General features: G+C 39.1%; 1 protein-coding gene across 3 annotated transcripts in view; it reads left to right on the plus strand.

Moving 5' to 3' along the window:
- The window catches only part of LOC136864608 (delta(14)-sterol reductase TM7SF2), a 378,438-nt gene that overhangs the window by 133,102 nt on the left and 227,112 nt on the right, over positions 1 to 18,224 (plus strand). The gene's annotated exons all lie outside the window — the stretch shown is intronic.

Below are 18,224 nucleotides of genomic sequence, written 5' to 3' on the forward strand. Positions count from 1 at the left end.
CGAAATCGGTTAATTCAAAATCCCGCCTAATTCGAAGAAGCTCTCGTTCCCGGAAACATGAGATACAGTTTTGCATGTTATTTCAATTGTTTAATTCGAAATACGGATAATTCGTAATTCGAAGTACAATGTTGGCCCCATTACCGAAATTCAGACTTTTAATTCGAAACTGCCTTTACATTTTAAAACAATAGTATGTTACAGAGTAATTTCAACTCGAAATGTATCCGCTCCGCGTCATAATAGAACGCGCGTTCCGGAACGTGGAGGGGTAGCTTTCTGCACTTGCACTCACTTCGGTGGGTCTACAGTGCGCTTCATGATTGCTAAGTTGAATGAAATCGGAATTTTTTTGTGTTCAACCTTTTAAGGAACGCCGTAATATCATGCAACATGCAGTGTGCGGGAAAACAGAATCCGCGAACACTGGCGATGCCGACAGTTGACGAAAAAACGTGGCAAATATAATAAATTCGTAGGCACCGAACAACATTGACATTGCCGGTGAAACTGCATTGTTTTATTTTAATGCGAGCCCAAACGGTCTTATTGTTTTAAAGGAGAAATTGCCAGCCGGGAAATCGCAGTGTGAGGGATGGGGGTCATAGTAGTACGTTGCAATGCACACGGAAGCGATATACTTTATCCCCTCGTCATAGGAAACTTCGATAAGCCACGATGTTTTAAGAGCGTCGGGCACTTTCCATGCCAGTACAAAGCATGTAGCCTATAATAAAAATGCAAACAGTAAAGAAATCAAAAAAATAATGCATTTGCACAGGGGAACTGGCATAATTTATCCTCGTCTTTGAATTGTGCGACTTTTTTTCTTTCGTTGCGTGAGGTTATGTTTGTCAGCGATTTATCCAAGTGCATTATTTGAACATTGTAAATGCACCTTGTTGGATACATTTCGGAAATAGTTTTTTCCATGGCATTAGAAAGGTTTAAACTGTGAATCGAGGTGATTGCATGTATTAATGGGTCTTAGAATACTTCGTGACGCGGCAAGTGTTTACATTTCTGAAGTACGAGAGAAGTGCCACGGTGGGAAATCGTACAAGGATAGAGTCATAGGAAAGTTCAATTTTAAGGGCATCGGGTACTTTCTGTGTAAATACAAGGCATCTAAAATGCATACAGTATAGTAATCCAATCAATAAAGCACTTGCACATGGGAGCGAGCATAGATTTCTCCTCGTCTTTGAATCGTGCTTTTTTTTTTTTTTTTTTCTTTCTTTCGTTGCGTGAGGTTATGTTTACCAGTGAGATATCCGAGTGTATTATTTGAATACTGTAAATGCACCTTCTTGTATACATTTTGGAAATAGTTTTTTCATGGCATTTGAAAGGTATAAACTGTGAATCAAGGTTAAATGCATGCAGTAATGGGCCTTAGAATATTTTATAACGCGGCAAGGGTTGGTACTTCTGAATTGCGGATTGGCGGTTAATTCGAAATCACGTAATTCGAAGTCCGATTTTTGAGTCCCAACGACTTCGAATTAACGAGGTTTTACTGTATTAACACTTTGACTTCCAGGAAATAGGCAGGGCATGTAAACCTCCAGCCCAGCCATTTTTACAAGTCCTTGCCTGCCAATTCTGCCTTCTGCACTGTGGAACAAAAATATTTACTACTCCTATGTTACGCTTTGAAATAATGTGAAAATTAGAACATACCTGGGGAAGGGGTATGATTTTAATAATAATAATAATAATAATAATAATGTTATTTGTTTTATGTCCCACTAACTACTTTTTAAGGTCTTCGGAGACGCCGAGGTGCTGGAATTTAGTCCTGCAGGAGTTCTTTTACGTGCCAGTAAATTACCGACACGGGGCTGTGGTATTTGGGCACCTTCAAATACCACCGGACTGAGCCAGGATCGAACCTGCCAAGTTGGGGTTAGAAGGCCAGCGCCTTAACCGTCTGAGCCACTCAGCCCGGCGAGTATGATTTTAAGGTGTGATATCTGGTGTCACATGCTCCAGGGTACAGAGGGGCGCCACACGTCCTGCGGTACCACCTTGTGTCACATACTTTTTTTCTTCTTGAGGCGAACTCTACGGGTAAGGATCAGTTTTCAGTGGTGGAAACTTGAGCAGAATATGTTCATTCACTTTTCCATCCAGATGTGATGGGGGATCTTTAGCTGCTGCTCTTTGGGGGGGGCTGGTGAATGGAATGCGGTGGGGTGGATGCTAGTGATGACGTGTCGGAGAGAGCTGGAGAGGCTGTTCTGACTTGGGTCAGAGCTGAGACTGGGACATTGCAGGAGGATTATGAACTTCAAGCTAGTATCTGGAAACTGTCTGTATGAACTGTAGATTGGTAACTTTTGTCTGGGTATTGGACTTCTGAAAGAGACAGAAAGAATTGAAGAGGGTGCATTGTAGTAAATAGAAGAAAAGCTTTCTTGGACATTTACAAGTTCTTCTCATGAAGGGATATAGAGCAAGGTATTGGTCAGCTGTGTCTGTTCCATGCATGTGCTGATTGTAATCTGCAGTGGATACTGGCTTCATTGTTTTTCTGCCAAACTTTGAGGTGACTTCATCCATTTCAGCAGAATGCATGGATGAAATCATTGTGACTATTTTCTTGTCCATCCAAGAGATAAGAAGAATTTCCCCATCACGTTTGAATGTCTTTTCCCCGCTTTTCAAGGATTTTTGTTGGTCCTTAATGTCCTTTGGTACTCCCCTGTTCTGCCTGATTGTCCCACAAACGGTAATATTCCGTTGATGTAAGGTTTTTTGCAAGAGCAACACTGTTGTTATAATTATCCATGTAAACAGAATACCCTAGGCCTAAATACGGACTGAGAAGTTCAAGGACAGTACTATTTAAGGCCATTCCACTTGCATCATAAATATGCAATTTGCAAATATACCCAGTTTTTTATTCACCACCATGCTAACCATAATGCCATAGTTAGTTATTTTAGATGAATTGTAAACTCGAAAACATAACCGGCCTCTTCAAGCGAGCATGCCCTCATCTAAAGTGATCTTTCAGTCGGGACTTTACACCACTGAAAACTGATCCGAATATTGGCCTGATTTTATAGAGCCTGTCTGCATTTCAACAGCCTCTTCAACAGATATAAACTTACTGCTCGCTATACTGTGTCTTGCTAGTGGCACTAACACAACAACACTGGAGGCAAGAGCGCGGGCTTGGAATGTGCCAGGGAAAAAAATTTTTTGCTGGGTGATTCTAGGCATATGTTAACGGAGGTCAGCACGTTCATCTAACTACCACCTATGAAAGAACTATGATCCGTAGCACAGTTTTTAAGTTGAAAATTTTGCACAAGTTCCCACGGGAGAATACACTGGCGAAATATTATCCGCCTTGAGGCGCCTACGGGAGAATACACTGGCGAAATGTTATCCGCCTTGAGGCGCCTACGGGAGAATACACTGGCGAAATGTTATCCGCCTTAAGGCGCTTACGGGAGTCACTGTGTTAAGTGGAAGACAATCAAATAAGTACAGTATGTGAGATAAAAAACATGTTCAGTTTTTAAAAGCATTTTTATTGCATTACCATATATACGCGAGTACTCCGCTCATATTTTATTTGGAATTTAGTGAATAAAAACTGGGGTGTGTGCAATATTTGAAATAAGGCTGGTACTGTTTACCTCAAACAACCATCCCCTTACACTATAGGTTGATCATAAAAGGGGTTTTCTAACTCTACCTGTAGCTCATGTCAACACCTCCTTGGTGAATGGTTGTCTACAAATGGCAAAATATGAGAAGAAAGAACTTTGCATTGCTTTCCTTGACATAAGTAAAGCATTCGACTCAGTCAGCCATATTCATATAAAAGGATCATTATTGGTTTGTGCTGTTCCTAACAACTTGAAATCATGAATTTGTAAGTTACAGCTCCAGGTTCGATTCCGGCTGGGTCAGAGGTTTTTAATTGTAAATGATTAATATCCCTGGCCTGGCGACTGGGTGTTTGTGTCGTCCTTAAAATTTCTTGCCTCACATTCAACACACTACACTTCCACAATTCCACTTACACGCAGGTTCTTTTCATAGGGTGAAAGTAGTGGCAAAAGATCTACAGAGGTCGATGCCACGAACAAATATAATTTTATAAAAAAACTGTGACAAAAGGTGTCCCACAAGGTTGTCATATTTCACCCACACTCTTTAATTTAACCATCGGTGAGCTGCTCAATCTCGCTGACCCTGAAGTGGCAAGCAGTTACGGTTTTCCCTCGTTTAATGATTCAGTAAGTTATCTGTGGTGGCCTTTTCTGACGATTTAGCCGTCATTACCAGAAATGAAATTAGCATCAGGTCTCTCATTGATCTAGCAGAAAATCAACTAACCTCCATTGGTCTTAGAGTGAATCCATCAAAGAGAAAATTAAACAATGAAGCCCCACCTCTCTAGATATAAGATCTGCAATCAGTTCTATTTATCACTCTCTCACAAATCGTATCGTGTCCATAAAATATCTTTGTGTAAGCTTCTATGATGCAATCATCCTGGATGAATAATTAGTTATTTCAAATGTTCATAAGAATATTTAAAATTTAACTAGTTCAGATCTCTTAAAACCTGACCAGAAAATCTTAGTAATCAGTGAATACATATGGCCTAATTTGGTTTATCCTCCCCCTACAGTGTGCTCCATTGACTAAAATAAGGAAAGCATTTCTGGACAATATTAGCAAATTGCTGTGAGGAATAGTTAAAGAATTAATTGGTTTATTCCGTGACTGATCTAGAAGCGTGCTCTATGCTCCTAAGAGTCCGACTCGCAGGCTGAATGGTCAGCATACTGGGCTTTGGTTCAGAGGGTCCCGGGTTCAATTCCCGGCCAGGTCGGGGATTTTAACCTTCATTGGTTAATTCCAGTGGCTCAGGGCTGGGTGTTGGTGCTGTCCCCACCATCCCTGCAACTTACATACCACACATAACACTATCATCCACCACAATAACGCGCCATTACCTACATATGACAGATGCCATTAAGTATGAGATCTTGAAACTGAGAGGCTTATTACATTATCGGCTTTGGATGTTTCATATAACGATGGGGACAATCTAACTGGCACCAAGTTCGATAGCTGCAGTCGCTTAAGTACCTTAATTAAGGCCACAGCCGCTTCCTTCCCACTCTTAGCCGTTCCCTGTCCCATCGTCGCCATAAGACCTATCTATGTCGATGCGACGTAAAGCAACTAGAAAAAAAAAAATCTAACTGGCCGTCAGTTAAAAGAACCAAGCGAGTTGGCTGTGTCGTTACAGTCGTGCAGCTGTGAGCTTGCATTTGGGAAATAGTGGGTTCGAATCCCAACGTTGGCATCCCTTGTAAAGATGGATTTCTGTTTCCCATTTTCAAGCCAGGCAAATGCTGGGGATGTGCCTTAATCAAGGCCATGGCCGCTACCTAGCCCTTTCCCGCCGTAAACCTTTTATGTGTTAGTGCGATGTTAAACAACTAGGAAAAAATGAAAGAAAGAAAAATTTCTCGGTAACCAAGAGTTTGAAATTTGAACTTCCTGGAAGGTAGGAGGTAAAGGAGTACAGGTATTTGCTGAACATCCAAAACTTAATGACTTGGTCAGTTCACGGACAGGTCTTATCTATCTTCAAAAGATGTCCTGCCATATAATAGCTGGCCAATTCTAGGCGTCGCGTGTTTACATTTGTACAATTCTTTTTAACATATATACGAAACTTACCACTTAAACATATTGAGATTTATGCATAATGACGTTTAGATGATACTTAATAACACCCACAAATTTAATTGATGTAAACCTGATATATGCGATTTTATAAACTTTTAAACGTAGCGATCGGTGTTTACATGGGACGGACTTTTAACTTCGTATACCTTTACGTTTTTTCTAAATTCTGCGAATTGTGGTAACTCTTATTAGTAATGTTAATATATTGTTTAGAAGAAGGACAAATGTACATTTTGTGAAAAAACAAATGTGTAAGTTGTGTAATGTCTGTGTAATTTATGTAAAAGCGATCGTCTCGTGTTTACTTGACAGCACCACGGGATTACACACGCGAATCTGTGTTATGGCGACATGGCATGAGGGGCTAATAAATCTTTAACTCTGCATCAAATACGATTACTGAATGATAAAATGTATATTTAATATCGCAGCAAGTAATAATAAATAAGGGGCGTGATGGCGCAGCGGTCAAACTACTTGCAACCATCAAGACGGACTGGGTTCGAGTCCCGATTAATGCATCTTTGATTTTCAACGTGAAAGTCACGTCCGATAATTCGATTTCACGCAAAATATGAGGTTCTGTCGCTTATGATAGTGTGATTATTGGTTACATTAAACTACAAGCTTCCTTTCTCCCAATAATAATAATAATAATAATAATAATAATAATAATAATAATAATATTTAACTCCAGGTACTGACATGGACATGTGGCCTAAGTAAGGTGTTTTTATGAATTGTCACACATTTATTTAACACTAATAACAGTGAATGTAAAATTAACTAAAGTATTTAAAAATATCTGGACATTCAAGCCTTACCGGTACGTAGCCTACAGTTTGAATGAAAGCTTGATCAAAAAAAAATTGAATGAAAAAACAATTTATGTTCATTCTGCTTCTGGTACATACTCATCAAAATACAATTTCCCACAAATAAAACGAGGCACCGGTAATTTTGTTTCGATTTCACTTTCATTTAAAAAGCACTCGTCTTTCATCGGTGGTTCACAAAACAGTTTAGCTTCATCGTTGCACTTGCGAAAATTGGTTACAAAATAAATATCATCATTTTCAGTTATGGTACAAACATAATATTTGGAATGTTTCTTTCCGGTGTATTTTCCAGGGACGAAGTCTCCCACTTCAAAAGTCTTATCACGGGGTGGATTTTTGTCATCTGCTTTGATCTTTTAGTCTGGATGTAGAGAGTGTTTTCTGAATAATATTTTCTTGCCTGAACTATGTATTTTTTTAATGGCTCCACATCGGGAATATCATATGTTCCTGGTACTGCACAGACGTTGGCGAATCGGCTTTTCAACATCTTCAGAAGGAACAAATATAACATTTGTGTTTGCTGAATTTCTTTTCGCTACTTGCACAACATCATGCACGTTTATAAGGTCTCTTTTGCACATACAGCAACAGTCAAATTGCATTTTAGTGTTCCGCCAACACCGTCAACAGCACCTTTCCCGTGACCAGACGCAATAACGTTCCAAATTATTCCAAAAGTTTCCTTAAAAAACGTTAGGTTTGCGAACATGAACCTTTGCTTGAACTGGCTCGCTGCCCCGTCCGAGAATACAAACACACTTGTGATTTCTGGTTGTTTTTTCTTGATGTCTGTTAGTACTCTGCTTAAAAATAAGTGCGTGGCATATTTGTCATGCTCCATATGGTCAGACATAATCGCGTATGAAGCATGATTTCCTCCCGCAAAGCACGCAACAGCAGTAAATACCGTAATTTGTCGGTGATGCCAATAACAACTCTGAATTTCGTCTTGTGGAAGAATAGTGAAATTCTCTGCGATATCCACTTGCAAAACCATTGTATTTTCATTCATTTGTTTTTTCTGCACTTCGAACATTTTGCTTTGCATTCTTTTAATAAATGTGTGTTTCATAAACAAGGGACACGTTTTTACTAGTTTATCAAAACATTCTTGAACTGTGCCAGATTCTTGAATTCGAGGTATGTGATTTTCATCGTCACTTTGCCGCTGGTACCACACAATTTCATCTCCAGCATTAATGTACACATGGCTCCATGCGACGGGGAACTCCCCGGCCGCTCGTGAGAACGGCGTAAACACGCAACGTATTTTACTATCAGCTTCGTATGAATCCATTGGAAATTTTAAACGAATGATATAGCAGTTAGAAAGGGTGTACAGGATTGGCTTTGCGTACCAAATTTTATTCAAATTGAGCCACGCACTTTTCATCTATAGAAACTTTTATATCTTTTTCGTCACGTGTTTACACGGCCTGCAGCAGTAAATTCGTCGCCTTATTATACCGTACATAAACTGTTAATAACCTAAATAAGTACTTTACTACGAAGAGAAAAAGTATTAGAATTAACATTTACCATAATTATTTTGATACCTTTTCACCATAAACAGTAATTCCTAAAACATTGAAAAATATCAAATAAATTTAGACTGCACATAAAGGTTCAATTAACCACACAATTAAAAATGGAAAGACATCAATAAATGAATACATATCATAAAATTAATAAAATTTAACATTTTATCTATCATAAAAAACAATTGTTGAGTTTTATTTTAAACTTTACTTTTTTCCTTCTTGGGTTGACAATTCTCTGGAATCAGCCAACTGCAGAGAAGTGAGGGCTTTGTTGAAATATGTTCCAAAATTGAATTTTTTATGGATTCTAATAGAAATAAACATAAATATTTATACATTTCTGAATATATTTGAGTGTGATTTGATAGAATCTGATGATATTCTTTCAAGAACGAAACATGTCATTCTATTTTAATTAATTTTCTTTGCTTTTTAAGGTATAATTCTGTTGCCATATGTTTTCCTTTTCAGATAGTTTTGGTAGACTGAAGAACCTAACAATTATTTTTAAAAAGATCTAGTAGTAAAATATGGAAAAAGAAGGAAAAACTTGATACAGAATCAAAGATTAGTGGTTTGAATTTACTTGCAGTCTGTTTATAAAATACCACATTTACTGGCCTATTACACCCCCCTTCCCCATTTTCAACTTATAAAATAGGAAAGGTGTTGTAGCCGTCCGCAGATATTGAGGGTTTGTAGATGTTGTGAATATGCCTCAGCAGGAATCAGCGGTGATACATGAGTCTCCACTCATGGCATGGACATTCTATGAGCATCGATTAGGTTCTACTTCTATTTAATGCAAGGCCCTTATTGTCGTAACAAGGAATTGTTCAGCTAACTATGTAAGTCTAAAATATTTCTCAACCAAGTAAAGAAAGATATCAAAGGTGTTAGTTTCTTGGAAGGATCTTCGCAATTTAATAAAATCATAGTAACTAGAACTAAATGACAATAATATTTACATCATAATGTGATTGGAAAAATATGAAAATAAAGTGAGATCAAATTCTTTGTTGGCTAATACCATTACAATTAATCACATCATTAAAATTAATTTTAAATTCAGTATCCCATCTTGATGAAATCAAACATGGAACTTGCTGAAGGCTTAGTGTCACTTATAATAGAATTATTCCATTATCATTAATTGTCCGCCAGTTGTAGAAATAAAATGAAAATCTTAAATATCTCGCTTATTTTTATCGTTCATTAATCCAAGATTTCATCTTCCTACACTCTATCATTCTTATAGCTTTTCTCATAAATTGCCTAATTACCTATAATCTTGAGTTTCCTAATAATAATCTATCATCAACGTGGCCATCCTTAAATGAGTGATCATACATCATTTAAAGACATTGTAACTGGATTTAATAATAATTCAGTCGAATAGGAACAGCATATCCCAGGAACTCATGTCTGCCACCTAAAAAATGCACAATATCTAGCTAATACCGTCGTAAGAAACAAAAGATCTAGAAATGATTTAACAGCATCTGGTCTCGCCGGAACTATCCTCCTGAAAAATCGTGAAGATCTACCATCTGCAAAGATCCATTCTACAAAGCAGCTACTCAAATGAATACAACCTACACTACGCCAGGTGATCACAACATGCTTGAATATGACATTCCACTACATCCATGTCAGTGTTATTTAATGTCGAAGACCTCCTATCAGTGATTATCCGTTCAAAATATTCAATATCCGCACCACATCACGACAAAAATTAATATCTTGATCGTACATCTTTCTACACTTATGACCTTCGGAAATGTTACATGAGAAACATCAATGACAACCTTACTGCTTGTCTATCTCTGGATTCTCTTAACTTTGCATGATGAACACTTAAATCCATTTCTCAACCCTAGATTCATTTAAAATCTTGAAGATTACTTATTACACTTTCTTGATACCTATTCTCAACAAATAATTTACCATAATAACTTCATTTCACCATCTAAGCACTTTATTGACGACCCTATCATTTGTCATTCACCATACTTTCAAGCGCACCATGCTTACTCACAATTATCTATCACAAGAAATTCACAAGCATCTTATCCGAAGAACTGTTATCATCATTACAAAATATGTCACAATCATCACGGTACTAATCTCACGAAACACTTGCAACTGTACGCATGTACGAAAATTATCACATAAGATGACCTTTTAAAATGACGAAGAAAAATCTCTTTATATTCACAAAAATTATAGAGGAATCGCGGATAATTTACAACAAAATGCGTATTCTAGGAGTTGAACCTTGCACGGGACAAATGACCTCAATATCTCCACGTTAAACTTAGCTGCAATTACGAATCCCTGGGCGTTTGCAACGATCACATTAGGTCACTCAAGCTGTTTCAATTAATGTTACCTCATGACAAAATGAAATAAAATCTACTCTACTACTATGCGTTGTACAAGATAGAATAAAGCAAGACGATATCTTGGGTACTTATCATTGAAGACACGTAACACTGCTCTCATTTCTCCATTTCATCGGTCTCAATCTGGCATTCACTTTAGCATCATTCCGGGCCTGTCAGGACACTAATCCTGTTACGCCCACATGTTGACTCTCATCATTACATTGCAGGAACAATCTTCAATCATTGTGAGCAATTGGATCTGAAACTTGTATAGACAGAATTTGTACAATGATATAGGTGTTATATAATATTTTGCTATTAACCCAAAACACTCGCCTTGTTTTAATAACAAATATTGAGTCGCGTTATTTTATACAATATTAGATCTTCCTAATATGTCTTTCAATGTGTTTTTTAAATTCTACAACTCCAAATAGCTCCTTCTTAATGCGTGTTAATAGCTCTTATGTCGACCTTCAATCTCAGTTTTCAGTTCTTTTTTTCTCTACAATCCAATTGTTGATAAAACAAAATTCCATTAAAATTGTTACTTTAACAATATTGGTCCGCGTTTCATATTTTCTTTTAAGATCGTTAGTTTATCATTTCTTTTCCATATGTTTTTGACATTTGATTAATAAAATCTGTGATAAAAGTCATCTCTTCTAATTACGAAGTTATACAAAGGAACACTTCACCATTTACTTGTCTTCATGATGTATACAATCGATAATCTCTTCAGCGCCTTCTTGATCATTGAACTTATAACGTTAAATCGTGGCCTTCTCTGCCTACGTTATTGCTGGACTAAAATGTCGCATAGTATACTTGCTTTTCCGGCTGCTGTAAGTGTAAACTTTAGTTACTAGCCTTTGCTTATATATTAAATGACATTTCTTGACTGTAAGCATCCGATGACCACGGGGTTCTGAGCTTATGAATCTCCGTACTCATTTTGTATCCATCAAATTTCTTATTCAAATGAGCGAGTTATTCCGGCTATTAGACACAATTAAACGTATGACAACTGGACCTGTAGCTGCTGGATGTATTTTTCCGAGTAATTTCCATTGATCTCTTCCTTAGCATAACCTTCTATGGCTCTACAACTGACCCACATGCCATTGAACGGTTATATTCCCCCCTTACTGGAAAGAAATTTTGGACGATATTGAGAAATTTCTCCTTAAGCATCTCTTAATTATAACTTTCCATTCTTACTGTAGCATTCATTTTAAGGGCTCAACATTAAATTTTCGGATAACTCGAGATTTACTATCAGCTGAATTGTTATTCCTTGTTACAGCATGTCCTAAAATACGTTCTAATGTCCTTCTTAACCTTGGATGTTCCTTGTAACACACCTAACGTGTTTTGATCTTTACTCTTCTGTGGATGTATATTCACTAAATTCATCATCTGTGTCATTATCTCCGAAAACAACATTTACTTCTTCCTCACCAGTAATAGGAACATGATATTGCTTCATATTCGTGGCATTGACTATGGAAACATTGCCGGAGTCTAAGCTTTGTATTTTATAAGCATTATTATCCAAGACTTCAATCACTTTAAATGGGCCGATATACAGATGAGCGAATTTTGAGTAAAATTTAGCGGCAGGGTGTTTTTTTTACGTCGCACCGACACAGACAGGTCTTATGGCGACGATGGGACAGGAAGGAGCTAGGAGTGGGAAGGAAGCGGCCGTGGCCTTAATTAGGTACAGCCCCAGCATTTGCCTGGTGTGAAAATGGGAAACCACGGAAAACCATCTTCAGGGCTGCCGACAGTGGGGCTCGAACCCACTATCTCCCGAATACTGGATACTGGCCACAATTAAGCGACTGCAGCTATCGAGCTCGGTAGCGGCAGGGTTTGATGTCGCCGGTTTCTTCACTAATATGAAAGTTCCAATTCCTAATACATACATACATACATACATACATACATACATACATACATACATACATACATACATTATCATTAAAGACTGTCATGCCTTTCAGTGTTCAGTCTGCAAGCCTCATTGAATTTACTAAACGTCGCCACAATCCTCTATTTGCAACTAGTGCTGTGGCCTCATTTAGTTCTATACATGTTACCTCTAAATCGTTAGAAACTAAGTCTAACCACCGTCGTCTTGGTCTCCCTCTACTTCTTTTACCCTCCATAACAGAGACCATTATTCTCCCAGGTAACCTATCCTCCTCCATTTGCCTCACATGACCCCAACACCAAAGTCGGTATATGCATACAGCTTCATCCATCGAGTTCATTCCTAAATTAGCCTTTATCTCCTCATTCTGAGTACCCTCCTGGCATTGTTCCCACCTGTTTGTACCAGCAATCATTCTCGCTACTTTCATGTCTGTTACTTCTAACTTATGAATAACATATCCTGAGCCCATCCAGCTTTCGCTCCCGTAAAGCAAAGTTGGTCTGAAAACAGACCGATGTAAAGATAGTTTTGTCCGGGAGCTGACTTCCTTCTTACAGAATACTGTTGATCGCAACTGCGAACTCACTGCATTAGCTTTACTACACGTTGATTCAATCTCAAATTATTACCATCCTGGCAGAACGCACAACCTAAATACTTGAAATTGTCGACCTGTTCTAGCTTATAATACCAATGTAAATGATCCGTTATTGGATATTATAAATTTTCCAGCTAACTCATTCTTGGTTGCCAGCGTTTTGCCCCCATGTGCTAGGCTGGGCTCTTCAGTTGGTACCTAGCACACCTACCAAGACGTTGGCTAGTGCATACCTTGGAGGTAATGGGACAAAGTTTCTCATAGTGCATTGGCACTGCCGGTGGCTACAATTAGCCTGCGCAGTAGCCTCCACGGTATGGACTAGCCAGCGTCTTGGTAGGTGTGCTAGGTACCAACTGAAGAGCCCAGTCTAGCACATGGGGGCGAAACGCTGGCAACCAAGAATGAGTTAACTGGAAAATTTATAATGTCCAATATGGACCATTTACATTGGTATTATAAATTTATTCATTCGGAACAAATATTTCCGATTCCCTATGGGAATCGACATCTATATCATCTGTTGTAGCTTTGTATCACCAATCTGACATTCAATTCTGATGAATTTCTTACCTACTGACATCAATTTAGTCTTCGAAAGGCTGATTTTCATACCATACTAATTGCACCTATTTTCAATTTCCAAGATATTGGACTGCAGGCTCTCGGCGCTGTCTGCAATTAAGACCAAGTCGTCGGCATAGGCCAGGCTGCTTACTACATTTCCACCTAACTGAATTCCTCCCTGCCATTTTATGCCTACCGGGCGAGTTGGCCGTGCGCGTAGAGGCGCGCGGCTGTGAGCTTGCATCCGGGAGATAGTAGGTTCGAATCCCACTATCGGCAGCCCTGAAGATGGTTTTCCGTGGTTTCCCATTTTCACACCAGGCAAATGCTGGGGCTGTACCTTAATTAAGGCCACGGCCGCTTCCTTCCAACTCCTAGGCCTTTCCTATCCCTTCGTCGCCATAAGACCTATCTGTGTCGGTGCGACGTAAAGCCCCTAGCAAAAAAAAAAAAAAAATTTTATGCCTGTCAACAGATGATCCATGTGAACTACGAACAGCAGAGGTGAAAGATTACAGCCTTGTCTAACCCCTGTAAGTACACTGAACCAAGAACTCATTCTACCATGAATTCTCACTGAAGCCCAATTGTCAACATAAATGCCTTTGATTGATTTTAATAATCTACCTTTAATTCCATAGTCCCCCAATATAGCGAACATCTTCTCCCTCGGTACCCTGTCATATGCTTTCTCTAGATCTACGAAACATAAACACAACTGCCTATTCCTCTCATAGCATTTTTCAATTACCCGGCGCATACTGAAAATCTGATCCTGACTGCCCCTCTGTGGTCGAAAACCACACTGGTTTTCATCCAACTTCCTCTCAACTACTAATCGCACCCTCCGTTCCAAGATGCCAGTGAATACTTTGTCTGGTATACTAATCAATGAGATACCTCGATAGTTGTTGCAATCCTTCCTGTTCCCTTGCTTATAGATAGGTGCAGTTACTGCTTTTATCCAATCTGAAGGTACCTTACCAACATTCCATGCTAATTTTACTACCCAATGAAGCCATTTCATCCCTGCCTTCCCACTATACTTCACTATTTCAGGTCTAATTTTCTCTATTCCTGCTGCTTTATGACAATGGAGTTTATTTACCATCCTTTCCACTTCCTCAAGCATAATTTCACCAACATCATTTTCCTCCTCCCCATGAGCTTGGCTGTTCGCAACACCACCAGGATGATTTCCTTTTACGTTGAGAAGGTGTTCAAAATATTTCCTCCACCTCTCCAGTGATTCCCTGGGATCTATTATGAGTTCACCTGAATTACTCAAAACACTGTTCATTTCCTTTTTCCCTCCCTTCCTAAGATTCTTTATTACTGTTCAGAAAGGGTTCCCTGCTGCTTGACCTAGCCTTTCCAGGTTATTATCAAAATCTTCCCAAGACTTCTTTTTGGATTCAACAACTATTTGTTTTGCTCTGTTTCTTTCATCTACTTACAAATCGCTGTCTGTCTCGGCCCTTATTTGGAGCCATTTCTGATAAGCCTTCTTTTTACATTTACAAGCTGCTTTAACTTCATCATTCCACCAAGATGTTCGCCTTTTCCCATCTTTACACACAGTTGTTCCTAGGCATTCCCTTGCTGTTTCTACTACAGCAATCCTGTATGCCACCCATTCTCTTTCTATATCCTGAACATGATTACTGTCTACTGTTTGAAACTTCTCACTAATCATATCCATGTACTTCTGTCTAATTTCCTCGTCCTGGAGATTTTCTACCCTTATTCGTTTGCAGACAGATTTTTCACTTTCTCTACCCTGGGCCTAGAGATACTTAGTTCACTACAGATCAGATAGTGGTCTGTATCATCGAAAAATCCGTGGAAAACTCGTACATTCCTAACAGATTTCTTGAATTCGAAGTCAGTTAAGATGTAGTCTATTATGGATCTGGAACGCCTAGCCTCCCATGTGTAGCGGTGAATAGCCTTATGCTTGAAGAATGTATTCATAACAGCTAAACCCATACTAGCACAGAAGTCCAGCAAATGCTTCCCATTCCCATTAGCTTCCATATTTTTCCCACATTTACCAATCACCCTTTCGTATCCTTCGGTTTTATTTCCAAGTCTCGCATTGAAATCGCCCTTTAGCACTATCCTATCCTTGCTGTTGACCCTGACCATGATGTCACTCAATGCTTCATAAAACTTGTCAACTTCGTCCTCATCTTCACCCTCACATGGTGAATACACAGACACAATGATTGTCCTAATTCCTCCAACTGACAAATGTACCCTCATCATTCGCTCATTTACTTGCCTAACAGAAACTATGTTGTGTGCAATGGTATTTCTGATAAACAGCCCTGTTCCATACTCTGCCCTTCCCTTTCTAACACCTGTCAAGTACACTTTATAATCTCCTATTTCTTCCTCGTAATCTCCCCTTACCCGGATATCACTTACTCCTAGCATATCCAGATGCATCCTCTTTGCTGACTCAGCCAGTTCTACTTTCTTTCTTCCATAAGCCCCATCAATATTGATAGCTCCCCATTGAATTCCATTTCGTTCGCCAAGTTGTTTCCAAGGAGTCCCTCACCTGTCAAATGGGAGTGGGACTCCGATACTCCCATAGGTCCGAGGCTTGATTAAAATGTTCTGAGCTGGGTAAATTCATGGAAGCAGGATGCTACCCTAATTGCACATAGTCCAAGTGAGGATCTCTCCTCTAACGGCTTATGGACCACCGGTGGATTGTATAGTCCTGTCCGCCTAAGTACAAGGAATGTGTCTGAGATGCCACTCCCATTCCATAGCAACTGGTATCCCGACTCTCAGGACGACTTACTAGGCCACTCAGCCGTGTGCCATGGTTCACAAACTAGGACGTGACTACAGTAACCCACACCATGAACCATCCAATTTCTAATGGTTTCCAAAATTTTCTGTGCCTCAATTTCGTGAGGTTTTTTCCTGCCTGTTTTTCCATGCGCAGTCGAGCTTGCTGAATGATCTCCTCAGCATTGGGTAATTCCTATATTGGCTTACCTATGATATCGTTCCATGGGCGCCTAGGGTTCTTGTTCATGTGAACAACACTGGGAATATTACCTATCGATTCATGCCAGGTATAGTTTAAGCACTCAGTAATCGTTGGTAAGAATGTAGCTCATGTTCAATGACGTTCAGAACAGAAGACTCTGCAATACTTTGATAACTCTCGCATTAACCTTTCAGCGGCATTTTATTCTAGGTTACGTATTGAACTGTACTTATGTTATTTTCCGATTCTTTTTAATGCTTCTGAAAACTTGACTGACGTAAATTGAATTCCGTGATCGGTTAAAATACAGTTCGGCTTGCCCATCTGAGGTACAATATAGGCTATCTCTCTAGACTTCTAATGATAGCTTTAGTATTTGCCTTCCTGATGGGTTGTAACGACATGAACTGGCATGATATCAGGAACAACTAGGATGAGACGATTCCCAGGCTCACTAACCGGTAACCTTCCATTTAAATCCATCGCGAATATGTTATGGGGTCTTTCTGGTATTACAGAGATCGGTTGTTGGTACAGTAAGGTAGAATTATGTTGTACACGCTGGCACGTATCACAAGTTTTGATGATCTTCCTTATGGTTCTTCAGAATCCAGCCCAAGTAAATGTTTCTCCAATAGTTGCGATTAACTTGTCTACTCCTCCATGGCTGATCATTCTATGTATGTACCAAACGAGCTTGCATCTTAAGCTGCTTGGAACCACTGCTCTTAACTTTCTTTTCTCCTTGTCCACAAATTTGTACAAAAGGTCATCATTATAAATGTAATTAGTTGTCGGTACATTCACTTCCTGATTTCTATGGTTATTACTGATGGCTCTTCTCTAACAGCCTTCTATTATCCCTTTTAGGGACGGTTCATTAAGCTGCAAGTCTGATAAACATTTTAAGTCCTCAAGACATTCTTCGTCCTCCTTGGTCATTTCTACCATGTTAATCTCTGGTGTGTCCTCCACCAGATTCCGACTCAAGCTATCTGCTAATATGTTTGATTCACCAGCACAGAACTCACTGTGATCAAATTGCTCCGCATAACGAGCCCACCTTGACACTCGCTTGCCTAAGACGACTTTAATACAAATGTCAGAGCCTTATGATCAGTTAATATTATTATTATTATTATTGGATATCCATAAATCATTTTTCTCCATTGTTGTAACGCGTACACGATTGCTAGCGTTTCTAACTCTGTCGTATATTTCATCTCATGAGAACGTAACTTTCGACTTATGAATGCCAAATAGGTCTTTCCAATCTCTACGTTTTCATCCTCCTGATACAACACAGCTCCAAGTCCTATCAATGAAGCATCTGACTGTCTGATAAACTTTAGGTTGAAATCTGGATAACCCAACTTAATGTTATTTGCCATTAAATTCTTCGTCCTCATGAAAGCGTGATCGTGATGCTGAGTCTAATGCCATCGATTGTTGGTCTTCAAGAATTCTTGCAGAGGTGCCACTATCTCAGTATAACCTGGACAATGATTGGTGAAAAATTGCGTCATCCCCAAAAATTGCCGAATATGCTTTATCCTTCTTGGTCTGGGAAACTCGCATAAGGCTTGGATCTTAAGGGGATTTGGTTT

The sequence above is a fragment of the Anabrus simplex genome, chromosome 2 (assembly GCF_040414725.1).
Source record: "Anabrus simplex isolate iqAnaSimp1 chromosome 2, ASM4041472v1, whole genome shotgun sequence".
In the NCBI taxonomy this organism is placed as follows: domain Eukaryota; kingdom Metazoa; phylum Arthropoda; class Insecta; order Orthoptera; family Tettigoniidae; genus Anabrus; species Anabrus simplex.